Source organism: Ambystoma mexicanum, chromosome 13 (genome assembly GCF_040938575.1).
Source record: "Ambystoma mexicanum isolate Mex_15411 chromosome 13, UKY_AmexF1_1, whole genome shotgun sequence".
Taxonomy (NCBI): domain Eukaryota; kingdom Metazoa; phylum Chordata; class Amphibia; order Caudata; family Ambystomatidae; genus Ambystoma; species Ambystoma mexicanum.
In genome coordinates this window covers 261140999-261153112 of record NC_090938.1, presented here as the reverse complement: position 1 = coordinate 261153112, position 12114 = coordinate 261140999, and positions in this window count along the sequence as shown.

The window sequence follows — 12114 nt, the reverse complement described above, 5'->3', positions numbered from 1 at the left end:
CCACTGTCCGAACGACCTTGAGAACCTGGGAGCCAGTTTTGTACAAGCCACAGTCTGAGCTGTGCCATTTAAAAAATAAAAAAATTAAATTGTTTGTTGTTGAGTTTGACTCTAGTCTCAATGACTTATATCATGGCAAGCTACCGAGCCGACAGTGTGCCGCTGGCGCTGCCTGCGGAGGGCACAGCCCGAGCAGCTCGCCTAGCCACTGGCACCGGCAGCCGGAACCGGCACTCAGGGGCTTGGCTGGGCACTGGGCAGCATAATTCATCAAAGCAAGGTAACACACACATTGTTGTTACCTTGCTTTGATGATTTTCATGCATCATAAATTATGATTTGTGCATGCATCATGTAGAGGGGCCGCCGCGCTGCCACTCCAGGTGGGGGGCTGCTGTGCGGGTGGGCCTGGCTCGCTCTGAAAAGCTATGTGCTAATATAAACTTAACACCTGACTGTGTGCGGCAGGTTGAGGCTGCCTGCAGGGCTGGGCTGGGCACCTGCCTTGGCACAGCGCACACACGCCGCCATTAAGTTTCTTTCAACTTTGCAGGAACTAACAACAACAAATTTGTTGCACTGAAAGCAACTCGTGCCTGTTGGCTGGGAATCTGGTGGCTGCCGGGGAACAAACTACAGCCGGTGGCCCAATAAAAATGCAGCTGCAGCCGCCGACACAGACTCTGTGCTGCCACCAGGTCCAGGTCAATACCACATGACTCTCTCTGGAGAGAGACGATATTGCTGGGCCTCCCTTACCGCCTAGGCATGATGATTTTGGCCACGGGAATGGCACAAGTCAACTCTGAGACAGGCACCCAGCCCAGCCGCACACCAGGGCAAGGAGTCGAACTTTGAGCGATGAGCGAGGCTGCAGTAGGCAGGCACAGCAACACTGTGTGTGTGCACAGTGAAGCAGAAGCCAGCAGACCATGCCGTACTAGCTCTCGGCCTCAGCCTTGTGAAGAGAGACCAAAGTTCTTGCTGCTTGTGTTGCTTGGGCAGTGGGCACTGTGCTGGGCACTGGCAGGCTCAGTGTCTGCCGCAGCTCCTGCCAGGCTGCCCCCACCTTGTGGCACTGCTCGGCTGAGGTCGTAGGCTGCCCACCACAGCAGCAGCACCAGCCCAGCAGCCAGTGCAGCAGCAGGCTAGCGTGCACAGGCAGCCGCCAGCCAGCTGGCTCTGTCCCCACAGGTGCCAGAGGCAGTAGCATCGCTGCAGGCGATTAGGAGCCTGAGGTAAGAAATACCATCCATAGGCATACCTGGCAGTGGCACTGGCTGTTCTGTAACCTGCTGACACTGAGGAACCAGTTTCACACCATTTAAGAGATTCGCTAATTCTAGCCATGCGATCCGTGTTACAATAGAAGCATCATTTGATATGCATTTGCATGCCCAATAGTTATGCTTGACATTGCAGGACTGTGTATTTAGTGATCTTTATTATGCACTCCGATGCACATATTACAAGAACGTTACACCGTTGCTTGCAATGCAAAGGTTTGCAGCAGTGCAAAAAATGTACATGTGCTGGTGCAATCACACACAGCACATGCTAAATGCCTTTATTAATAGGGATCTGGTGAGTTGTTACTCTACCTCTGTGTACCTTTGATATGTTGACATTTGTATAGCACACATTTCCAACTGTTTTTTCTTCATAGCACTGTGATAAACAAACACCATTATGAATGTGTCTTGACGCCAACCACTTCTTTCATAACCGAAGGGCTGTCGCTGATGTTAGACATTTAAGCCACCGAATTTCCAGCTGAAAAGTTGCAAAATCGAAGGTGCATTGCTAATTCTCTCTTTTTTGTACTGCCCAACCGACTGTTGCTGTCTGAGTTTCTCTCTCAGTGGCAAGGGTGTTGCATTCCAGGACAGTAATAGTGCCCCTTTAGTGCCTGGGGTGGGGGTGGGAAAGCTGCACCTGTAACGCGTTATATGATCTGCATTTTTTGGTAAAGCGCATAATCGCCTGTACTCACCCATTGATTGCACAAAACCATGCTAATGTACATTCCCACCAACTACCCGTCCCTGTCCGTCCAAAACACACAATTGTGGGATCTGAGCTAGCTCTAGCAAGCAGTAACTTCTAACTTTGGCCAGCTAGTTTTAGCTAAACAGTCTACTGACAGTTAATGACTCAATTTCTTCTGTAAAAGAGCCCCTGTTGTAATTGAAATGTCTTAACCAGGTGTGCCTTTAGCTACTTAATATATAAGTCAAATGTTTGTGCTTGCAATTGTTCCTTGCCCTGAGGTTCTGTTAAAAACACGCACTTCCAAAGCCAACAGTGCTTGCTTGTGTATTGGTGAGGCATTTGCCAGGCACTGACATCATATGCCCAGGTAGTACCATTAAGGCAATGCCTGCCAAATGCCTATTCCATGCCAAAACTGTTGGCTTTGCCAGTGCATGCGTATTTTAGGTCCATCCCAACCACCCTGCACATATCAATGTTCACTATTACTAGGTGAATTCAAGTCATTGTATGCCAACATGTTATTACACTCAAATTGAATAATTAATCATAATTCTCCCTACGAGAGAATTTCATACGGGGAAGCACAATGGCAGCGATGGGGTGGAATTCGAGCAGGGATATTATCTTTCAGCAAGAGTGACATGGGTGGGGCAGAACTGGGATAAGAGTCGGGCAGCATGAACACATGTTAAGTGATAATGTGTTGTAATGTAGCTGACACATGAACCCTCCATAGGTAGCATTTTCTGTAAAGTCGTGAATTGACGCGATTCACAGATGATGGTTTGAGGGCCACTTTTTTGAGGCAAGGGGTGTGCCACTTTTTTGAGATGAGGGGTGGCCCACTTTTTTGAGGCGAAGGGTGGGCCATTTTTCTTTGGGTGTCCGGCTCCATTTCTTGTCCCAGTCCGACCCTGAATACAGCACCATGTTTAAAGGCCTTAGCTTCTAATTTTTTACGACCATGTTTAAATAATCAAATGCAAAATACATACTTCAATATTTTAAACCACAGCTATTAATTGCACTCACACTAGATCATATATAAATATTGTCTATAGTATGAATATTCAGATTTTCTAAGCCATACTTTTCACACATTGTAACTTCAAATTAAGACTTTACATGACACTAAATCATTGAAATAATTTAGGTTTCCCCATTATAATTGTAAGTAAGTGCATAATGAGTGTGGGCAGACATCACAATCTAGTGGTATGTTTTGGTATGACAGAAGCAAAATGGTGTGCAAGGTTGTACAACTGGTGTGACTGCTGCATGGGTTTATGTCTTCCTTACTATGGACACAAATACAAAGGTTTTTCTAAAAATGTTGTTTTATCAGTGAGATTAAATGATTTGCCCAGGGTCACACACAATAGGTAAGTGATGAACCCAGGATGTAAGCCCTCTCTGGGATTTTGACACTTTGTCACATGTCTTTTCAGACCCATGTCTAATTTGTACACATTTTATTTCGGTTTTCACGCTACCGTTTTCCTATCTCTACCCGTTTTTGGCCCTTAGAGCCAGGCCAAACCGCCTGACTTGGCGCTACCTCGGCCTCCTCATGAATTCCCTGGCTGTCCGAACTCTATACATGTGTAGCTATATGTTTCTTTTTAAGAACATGCTTGCACGTTATTGCAATTATCTGAGAAGCCTAGGAGGAGAGCAGGTAATCACTTCTTTGACAGTGTGCTCTGCATTTTAAATCACTTGCTGGAGTACGTTTGTCTTGGACAAAGATACCGCGTGAGATAAAGAGACCCTCTGTGGTTCCTATTTCTGAAGTGATGGACAGTGAACAAGTAGCACTGGACATTTGCTGATGTGGGCTATATACAAATAAGTCAACATGCAGAGGAAGAAGATTGCCTGCTCAAATGCCTGTGGCAAGGATGGCCCCAGCTGCATTCCACTTGCTAGAAGGCAAAACTATACACATGCTGGATGTATAAAAGCACTTTCACAAATGCACTGTCAACCATTGATTTAGTTACTTTATGTTCTTTTATAAGGTGCCAACACGGTTGCTTCGTTCCACCCAAATTCCATTGTGTATAGAAAACTCTCGCAATATTTCAAAGGGTTGCTGGCTACGGTGACCTTTCGAAAGAAAAACATGTTGGAATAGTCAAAAGTTGCCATCACCATGACTGTAATGCACACTGCTGTAGAATTGGCGATGCATGGCACTGGTTATTGACATTTAGTAAGAAAATGGCAGCCTTGTCAGGGCTGAGGGAATGTAGGTAATGAGAGAGAGCAAGAAAGCTATCCTTAGAGATGAGTAACTAGGGGATGGATATCTAGAGGTTTTTATCCTTATCTTTAATTACGTTCTCAACATAATTGACGATGGTCTATAAGCATTTCACGATCTCAAGACGTGACTTTAAAATGTATCTCTTGAGGATTTGTGAAGCCTTAACCTACTCCCTGCGTAACAACAACTACTTTGTTTGAAGGATGACTATAAAATCTCTTTTCACTCGTTAAACATAGTTGCCAGTGGCCAAAAGGCAGCACATTCTTGCAATTATGTAAAAATATACGTTTGGAGAGAACAATCTAACAACTTTTTAAAAAACTTGGATTCAACCCGCATGCAGGGCCTGGCTGGGAACAGCGTAACTTTATATATTCATTTTGTAGTGTTTATACTGATGATTGGAAAGAAGCAAACACTTTGAGGCTTAGAGCACTGAATGTAATTTTCAGACGTTAGAGCCGTACTCAAGATCAGCAGGTAAGACATGATTATTGATGTTTTGTAGCTTAACATGTAGGAGCTCATGTTCCTTGGGTGTGTAACGTTAATAGAATAGGTAAGGCTTTTACGCCTTACATTAACCTCATGACCCATTTTCATTGATTTGTATGGCAGAGAAGAGGAGCAGAACACAGCTTGGGTTTCCACTGTCTCCCTTCCTCTCCTCCATACAAATGCCCCAGCATTTGTGCCGTTGAGCAATTTTCATGCAGGCACAAATGCTGGGCATCCCGCTGATGCCCAATAGCTTTAAGCACCCGAATATAGCAGGCGGACTCCATAGGGATCCATTGAAAAAGCAGCCTGTCATGCGTGCATGGCCATCCATGTTTACAATTAAACGCTACCTACCATGTGTACATAGTAGGAAGCATTTACAAATACATTTAAACGCTGTCTATCATGCCCCCATGTTAGGCAACGTTTGCTCATTTCAATGCAGAGTGCAAATGTGCAGGCAAAAGGCAGATTACACTCATGTATAGAAACACTTGTGTACAGGCGCGTTATAAATGCCACATCATATCATATCACATGCCACTTGTGCCCCACACATTTGCTCTCCACCATGCAAATTACCAAAATTTCCTAGCAGGGAGCTGCCTATATGCATGTCTACAGCTCACTGTAGCCAAATTACACTATGGAGCAAAATGAGCTTCATGTTGTCAGCTGTCCAGGACTAATGTAATGCCAAAATGTACATCGAATGGGATATGCCATTGAATTTAGGACTGGACGGCACTGGCAGTATTTGTAAATGGATAGAATGGAATGCTTCCCTAGAGAATGTGCAATTGTTCAGAAGAATTGACTCACGCATTCACCATGTTTTACTTTTATATCAATTGGCTTCATTCATTTACTCATAATAGCTTGTTTAATTCGCTTTTTGCATTACATTGCTTTTGTATTGATCATCGTGAAGAACTCCTGAGGTCCAGAGTGAGCGGAAGCAAAGAGAAATCTATAAAAATCCAAATAGAGCACCGTGGTCCTCCAAGTCGGAGCATGACATCTGCGGCAACGGCGGCTCCTCCCAGAAAACTGTATCAGGAATCATGTGAACTATTCAGAATATCCAGTGTTCTTTAAATCACATGCCCCTTGATTCACCATAATGTGAGTACTAATTATTCTACTGATCCCTGTTCTTTTCCTCTACAAAGTGCAGATGATGCAGCACATAAAATACATTGTTTCACATTAGGTTTAAGAGAAATAACTTGTTTCACTTGCTAAAGTGAATGAATCATTCTTATTAGCACACGGAGATCGTTACTGACATCCTCTCAGCCAATCAGAATGTTTAAAGTACCGTCAATAACTGCTTGTATTGACTGTATTCTGAAGATTGTGGGCTCGATTCTCAAGATGGTGTTAACATATAATCTGAAGTTGGCATATTGTTCCAAAGTTGGAATTAAGGTGCAGCTTTCGGAATATGGGCGCTGGTTGCTTGGATGGACAGTGAACCAACCTGGCAATTAGCACTTTCATATTTGGGGTATTACCAAGACGATTGGCACTCCTCCACTTTAGCAAATGCCAATAAGGGGCGGCCATATATTGGATCTCTTATGCAGCGCTCTGTTCGCTGTTGTGGAGGAGTGCCACGTATAACACTGGAATATACTGGTAGCTACTGGTATATCAGTATACTGTGAAATGTGCATCTGCACTTTCATTGAAAAAAAGACATCTGCAAAATCAAAAATGCTACTTAAACTTGCTGTTACTAGTTTTCTTTGAAATGCCAGCCTAGCAAACATCATTTTCGGAAAACGTTTCTTTGCATTGCTGTTCTAGTGGCACCCCTCCACAATAGCGACAGGCTGAAACTGCTGCACATATAAGGTATCTCTTTGGTGTTGGTCTGTATCACTGTTGTGGAGAAGTGACATCAAAATAGGCACAAAGCCAAGACAGGTTGTATCCGATTTATAACTTGGGAGGATGTAATTCATCCGTGGGCTCCTCAATTTGCTTCTCCTTAACAAGACAACAGCAACATGCGCCAGTTGCTGGATGTCAGGTGGGCCTTTCATGACCTAAGGGGGAATCATAAATAATGAATGAATTATTTCCGCCCTCCCACACATTTGAAGGCAACTGAAAACTCCGTTTCGTGTTCTCAGCAGCACTTTCGTTAAACTGCGATTACCATGCATTTTGCTGCCGAGACTGCAATACGCCTGTTATCACAGAAAACGGGCGGATCGCAGACATTGCACTGTAGTTCCCTGCGCTGATGCCTATGCCCACTTCAGAATAGACATGCTGCCTGGGCGTCAGGGAAAGGCACAGTCAAGCGTACTGTTTAGCACGCTCACTGAACCTGGTTCAAATCGGACCCTCTGACTTCTGAGTCAAACAAGGAAATGCAATTTCCAGGCAAATCCTTTTCCAACAAGGCGCTTCCTCTCTGGGAAGAGCTTTATTTTGCTACAACATCTATTTAACAAAACAAAGGCACAGATAAAACATTGGAAATGCTTTAACTTTTTTATGAGAAATAGTTGACTTTTACATGACTCCTAATGCATGCTCCTAAGAAACCTGCTCCATTTTAGCCAAGTGTGCAATTTAAAAGCTTAACTTATAAAGACAACCTTATTTAAATATTACAAAATAAAAACAGATTTAATTGACTAAGTATTTATATTTACTTTACTCACTATTAAAGTGACGTTTTTCCTTCACCACGAAAACTCCAAAACATGTATTAATATTACCACTGTGTGCTAATAGATGTCAGTTTGTGCCAATGCAGGGAGGCTGTGGGTATTGTACCAACACGCTCAGCGTTCCCATTTCATAATGAATGTCTAGCCGAGGCTCTGTAGTCATTAAAAGATGGAGGCGGGCTAATAAGGTTAGGCAAGGGATGTATCATTTGAATGGATCCTAATTGATATACAGTGGGCATGGGAATGACTGACCAAGACAACATCTGCAGGGTCGGTAGGACATTTTGGTTTTACCTAAGTCGATCATTGATTAAACCGCATTTGATGCTTTACTGAGAAAAATAGGAGTTCGTGTGTAATGGCAGCTGATAAAAGTGTTAAGGTATGAAAAAGGACACGTCTAACAGTAAACAGATAATAAACGTTAATATTAAAAAAGAAAGAGATACAAGGTCGGCAAGATTACCTGTAAATGAAAAAAACAATAATAATACAAATTGGTACCCCTTCACAAGGTGCCATAGCAGACGGATTTGCAGCATTAGTCAAAGTTTACACGGCAAGACGGAAAACAATGAATGATTGGGTCCCAACTCACAATGGCACTGAATAACCAGTGTCAGGGCAAGGGTATGAGGCAGAAGAATCCAGAAACATCTGAAGTGGCGTGGAGGTGAGAGTGATGGTGTGTGTGTGTGTGTGTGTTGAGGGTGGGAGTGGCAGGCTGGGTTTTGGTTGATAAAAAGGTGAGCAATGGGGAAAACGGAGGATGTGGAAGCGAACATAGGGCTGTATGTTTAGAAGGTCAAGTTATAAATGCATACATTGACAAATACAATATGGAAAATGTGTCCTACTACCAGTTTGCCCATTGTAAGATGTCCTGTTTGAAAGAATAACAAAACAAGAGATGATAGTTATGAGGTCGTGCAAACATGATACAATTCAAGAATCATGTATGCGTCAATACAAGAGGTGTGCCCATCAGCAAGAAGCAAGGGCTTGACAGGGCGAGTACACGCATATGAATTGAATACAGTCAAAGGATTACTAGCTTTAATTGTGGTCAGCTGATATTAACACATATTTATTGCAGAGCAACCTTAAACAATTTTGGATTTTGGATGCTTGATAGGAAATATATCCTAGTGTGAAGGGATAAACATATAATTCCAAGTAATATGTTTCAATCGTAACGATACATTACATTTTATTGTCTGAGATTTAGTTTCGGCTATTCATGGATCAAACAGATGGAGAGTATTTTCTTATTAAAGAGAATTTGATTGATAATAATAGGATCTAGAAGGCTCTTAACTACCTGGTGGACTGCTAAGCATTGCCTCAGACAAAAGGCCAGCATGCACTTCCATCTGCCCTGCTGGGCTTTACCAGTGCACTTGCAGCGCTCCCGCTGAAACCAGAGCTGGGCTGCATTGAAGTCTTTTGTGCCATCTACCTTGAGGTGCTGTGATCCTCCCCTACCCTCCATCATGGCCGCCACCATGCCATTGCACACAAGTTCCAGGCTGGCTGCCCTGTCTCAAATCTGATTGGTTCTCCAAATCCTAATCAGGGCTAATCGGGTGCCGGTAGGTGGAAGCTGGCCCCGACTCCAAGGACCCCAATTGAAGGTCCCTGGCCTTTCCCTGTCTTTTGCCTGGCTGTGTCATTGGGTCCTGTCCACACCTCACCACGTTCACTTGGAGGATGAGGTGCACTCCATACCTTCCGGTCACATTGTAGTCAATGGAGCATCTAACATTTCTATGAAGGTCAGTTCCCTCAACTAACTTCATTGATCACCTTTCTTCACAACTGGGATTTTCGCTGTGCACAGTTGATGCATGTGCTTTCAACTTGTCCTGCCAAAAATGGAATATAGCTGTGCCCAGTTGCTGTATGTGTTTTCCCCTTGTCCTGCCAAAAATCGAGTTTCCCTGTTCCAAGTTGCTGCATGTGCTTTCACCTTGCCCTGCCAAAAATCGAATTTTGCTGTGCCCAGTTGCGGCCTTGTCTTTTCACCTTGTCCTGCCAAAAATCGATTTTAGCTGTGCCCAGTTGCTGCATTGTGTTTTCACCATGTCCTGCTATAATCAAATCTAGTTTTGCCTTGTTGATGCTTGGTGTACTCATTAGCTCGTGCTCTACCATCTGACTCGCCCCCTTGAGTCCCCTATCCCACCCCACGCCCTTCCTCCGAGTGCATCATTGCTACAGACTGGTAAGTGTCTCCCTGCTCCACTGCAGCCAACCATGTCGCTATCTATCTCTCCTATCCTCTCCTACTGCTTCACTATCTCCTACCCTTCTCCTATCACTAAATCTGGCAGGAAGAAACTTAAGATGAACATAATAGTCTCCAACCCAGGCCTTCCTATTGCAGACACCTATGTCACGGCTTCCACCAGAGACACTATCAATGAAATCCTCTTCTTCGTTAACACACTTGACCTTTGGACTTTGTCTTTCTCTCTCCTATTGCCTCTTCTCCCATTAATGGTGGCACTCGCTGGGAGGTTCTTTTTGACCTCTTCGCCATTTCCAGAGTCATCATTAATGTTTATCTCAATGGAACCATCATGGTTCAGGCTCCTCAACCCAACCCTTGCCTCTCCAACTTCACCTCTCCCTCCGGCCAGGCTCCCTTGCCTTTTATGCCTTCCTCCTCCTCTGTACAGGTCCCCCGGCCTTGCTGTACTGTCCCGGCTCCCTTGTCTGCCTTGGCCCCTTTGCCATCCTCCACTATACCCCTGGCCTTCTTGCCACCCTCAGAGAGAACCACTGTCTCCTTTGCCCCCCCAAGGAAAACTTTCAAAGATGGCAAGCTGCTCCACATTTATTTATTTTAATTTTATTTATTCCATTTGTTAAACGCCCAAACCCACGGGTATCACGGCGTTGTTACAGACTTCTTATAATAAAATTCACAGTATTCCAATTACATCAACTAACACATTAATACAAGAAGTTGCATAGGTTAAAACATTTCATATTCACTTACATTAGTTACAGATTCTGATAACAGTCAACCTTGGGGAGGCATGTGATTAGGCCTCTGGGTGGGTATTTCAGATTGTGGGCCTCATTACATGGAAGGCGGTAGCCATGCCGCTATTTGCGGCATGGCTATCCCCATTCTGGGTACCAGGTCCGGGTTTCCTGAATGGGGAAATACTGGGCCATTCTGACCTTGGAGGGCCCGCTATTTCCCCATTCAGGAAACCCAGACCCTGTGCATCCCCATTCCCATTCGAGATCCCATAGGGCTCAATGGGAATGGGGAGCATGCTAACAACGGGTCCGTTAATGACGGGCCCATTGCTAGCATGCTGGACCGCTCGCAGGACCCGCTAAGGACGCCTTAGCGAGCAGACCTCAGAATGAGGTGGTAGGGGGCTAACGGGGCCAGCAGCTCTACCGGCCCTGTTAACCCCCTACTGCCAGGGTTGTAATGACCCCCTATGTGTAATTTGTTGAGTATTGGTTGAAAAAACAGGTTTTTAATATTTTTTTAAAACAAAGGAAGGAGTCTTTGCTTTTAATGTTGAGTGGGAGGTCGTTCCAGAGTTTTGGGGCCATGACTAGGAAGCTGCTGCCTCCCGCTCTGGAACCTTTGAAACGGGGGACAGCAAGGAGCGACTTATTGTTGGATCTGAGCATTCCCTTGGAGTCTTTTTTGCTAATTGAATTATTTAAGTAGATGGGAGCTTTATTGGTGAGACATTTGTGGGTAACACACAGTGCTTTAAAGATTATTCTAGCCTTAATGGGTAGCCAATGAGTCTCCCTCCTAATGTTGGGGATGTGGTCGGACGTCTTGGTTCCTAATGCTTCTCATAGCCCTAGGTTGGAATTGGATATCCCTAATAGGAGTATGTTACAGTAGTCCAACTTGGATAGTATTAAAGCTCTGGCTAGGGTGACACAGTTGGTAGGTGTGAGGTACTGGCGACTCAGGGCAATCAGTTTAGAAGTGTAGGATGTAGATGACAAAAGGGCGCTTACATGTCTGGTCATTGTTAGGTTAGCATCTAGATAAACTCCTAGGGTTTTGACCGGTTTCGATACTGGGATCAGAGAACCATCAATGTTGATAGTTGAATAGTCTGAATGGAGGGCGCTGATTTTAGTTTGGGAGACCACAATGAGAATCTGAGTTTTCTCAGCATTGAGGCAGTGGCTATTCAGTGCCATCCACTTTTGGATTATTGCATAAATATTGTTAATGATCATTATGTCTTGAACATAGGCCCCTGAGATTGGTATGAGGATCTGGGTGTCATCTACAAAATTGGTGTAGATGACACCCATGTCGCCCAAGGCCGAGAATAGGAGCTTTGTGTACGCATTGCATTAAGTGGGCGAGAGACAGGACCCTTGGGGTACCACAATGGGGACTGCTATGGGATTGGCAGCCTCTTTACCAATGCTTACTCTGGATGTGCGTTCAGCTAGAAAAGATTTCACCCAGAGGGTGGCATCTTTGGAGAAGCAGAAATAATTTGCTACAGTATCACAAAGTTTATCATGGTCCACTAAGTCGATTGCTGTAGATAGATCTAACAGTAATAGTATACAGAGTTTACCTGAGTCCCTGATGGTATCTATCTGAATGTCCATGTCCAGGAGAGCCGTTTCTGTGCTATGGTT